Genomic DNA, 2,732 nt, shown 5'->3' on the forward strand with positions numbered 1-2,732 from the left:
CATATTTTTCTCAGCTACACATGGGATGCTCTCTAAAATAGACCACATTCTAGCCCATAGAACATACCTACCTAAATACAAAAGAATTGAAATTATCCCATGCATATTATTTGACCACAATGCAATGAAACTGGAAATTAATGACAAAAGGAACTCCAAAAACTTCATGAACACTTGGAAATTAAACAATAACCTCCTGAACAACAATGGGTCACAGAAGAAATTAAAGAAGAAGTTTAAAAATACCTGCAAACAAATAAAAATGTAAATACAACTTACTGGAATCTGCGGGATGCAGTGAAAGTAGTCCTCAGAGGGAAATTTATAGCAGTGAACTCATACATAAGGAAAACAGAAGAGAACAAATAAATACCCTAATGCTGCAGCTCAAGTTTTTAGAAAAAGAAGAACAAGTCAAGCCCAAAGCCCAAAGAAGGGAGGAGATTATAAAGATCAGGGAAGAAATAAATGCAATGGAGGTGAAGAAAACTCTACAAAAAATAAAGGTTTTGAAGAGTTGGTTCTTTGAAAGAATAAATAAAATTTATAACCCCCTAGCCAAACTTATCAAAAAAAGAAAGGAAAAAACTCAGATTCATGCAATAAGGAATGAAAAGGATTAAATCACTACAGATACAACAGAAATTTAGAAGATCACTAATACCTACTTTGAAAATTTTACTCCCATAAGATAGAAAACTCAGAAGAAACAGATTCCTAGATATATATGAGTTACCAAGGTTGAATCAAGAAGATATAAAAATCCTGAACAACCCTACATCAATTAATGAGATTGAAAACATGATTAAAAACTTACCAACAAAGAAAAGTCCCAGCCCTGATGGATTCACAGCAGAATTCTACAAGATATTCAGAGAAGATTTAATACGAACTCTCCTCAAACTCTTCAATGAAATTGATAAAGAAGAAATTCTTCCTAACTCATTTTTGGAGGCAGTATTATACTGATTCCAAAACCGGAGAAAGACCCAACCAAGAAAGAGAACTACAGACCAATCTCCCTAACAAATATAGATGCAAAGATACTCAATAAAATACTAGCAAATAGACTGCAGCAAATCATCAAGAAAATCATACACCATGACCAAGTCAAATTCATTCCAGGAATGCAGGGCTGGTTCAATATTTGCAAATCTAAAATGTTATACACCATATCAGTAGAGCTAAAGACAAAAACCACATGATCATCTCAATAGATGCAGAAAAAGCTTTTGACAAAGTCCAACATGCATTCATGACACAAACTCTACAGAAAATAGGAATAGATGGTCTTTACCTCAACCTGATCAAATCCATGTATGGCAAACCAACAGCCAACATCATACTAAATGGACAAAAACTGAAAGCATTTACATTAAAATCAGGAACAAGACAAGGTGTCCACTGTCACCACTCCTATTCAACTTAGTTCTGGAAGCATTTGCCAGAGCAATTAGACAAAGTAAGAAACAAAAGGAATAATGATAGGACAAAAAGAAGTGAAATTATCGCTATTTGCAGATGACATTATACTTTACATGGAAGACCCCAAAAACTCCACAAGAAGACTCAAATTAATCAACAAATTCAGCAAGTTAGCTGGATAGAAAGTCAGCACCCAAAAATCAATGGCATTCCCATACAACAAACAGACTGAGCCAGAAATTAAGGAAAACATACCTTTTCACAGTAGCATAAAAGAATTTGAAATATTTAGGAATCAATCTTACAAAAGAAGTAAGGGATCTATTCAGTGAAAACTACAATACTCTGAAAAAGGAGATTGAAGAGGTTTTCAATAAATGGAAAAAGATTCCTTGGTCATGGATTGGAAGAGCCAACATTGTGAAAATGGCCATACTACCAAAAGTGTTGTACAGATTCAATGCAGTTGTCATTAAACTACTATTAGCATACCTCACAGATCTACAGAAAACATTTCTTAAATTCATCTGGAAACAGAAGAGACCCAGAATAGCAAAATCAATTCTGAGCAACAAAGACAAGTCAGGTGGAATCACAATCCCTGACCTGAAATTATGCTACAAAGCTACTGTAATAAAATCAACCTGGTACTGGCTAAAAAACAAACCTGAGGATCAATGGAATAGACTGGAAGAAACAGCCACAACAAAAAACACACTCAGCCACCTAATCTTTGACAATGGGGCCAAATAATCTCACTGGAAGAAAGATAGTCTCTTTAATAAATGGTGCTGGAAAAATTGGCTTACCACCTGCCAAAGACTGAAAATGGACTCAAGTCTATCACCATGCACCAAACTCAAGTCAAAATGGATCAAAGACCTCAATATTAAAAGAGAAACACTAAATCTATTGGAAGAGAAAGTAGGTAAAAATCTTGAAGAAATAGGGTAGGCAGAGAGTTCATGAACAAAAACCAAACTGCACAGGAAATACTTCAAAGAATCAACAACTGGGATCTCATCCTACTGAAAATTTTTTGCATATCAAAAGAAATCACCAGCAGAGTAAAAGGAAAACTCACAAATTGGGAAAAAATTTTAGCTGATTGTCCCTCAGACAAAGGTCTTCTATCTAGAACATATAAAGAATTAATAAACATCAGCCCCCACAAATTCAAAGAACCATTCCAAAAATGGGCAGCTCAGATGAATACACAATGCTCAGATAAAGAAATTCAAATCGCAAATAAATACTTGAGAAAATGTTCAATATCATTAGTCATTTGAGAAATGCAAATTAAAACA

This window comes from Chinchilla lanigera, unplaced genomic scaffold, assembly GCF_000276665.1.
Source record: "Chinchilla lanigera isolate Chin_1 unplaced genomic scaffold, ChiLan1.0 scaffold00034, whole genome shotgun sequence".
Taxonomy (NCBI): Eukaryota; Metazoa; Chordata; class Mammalia; order Rodentia; family Chinchillidae; genus Chinchilla; species Chinchilla lanigera.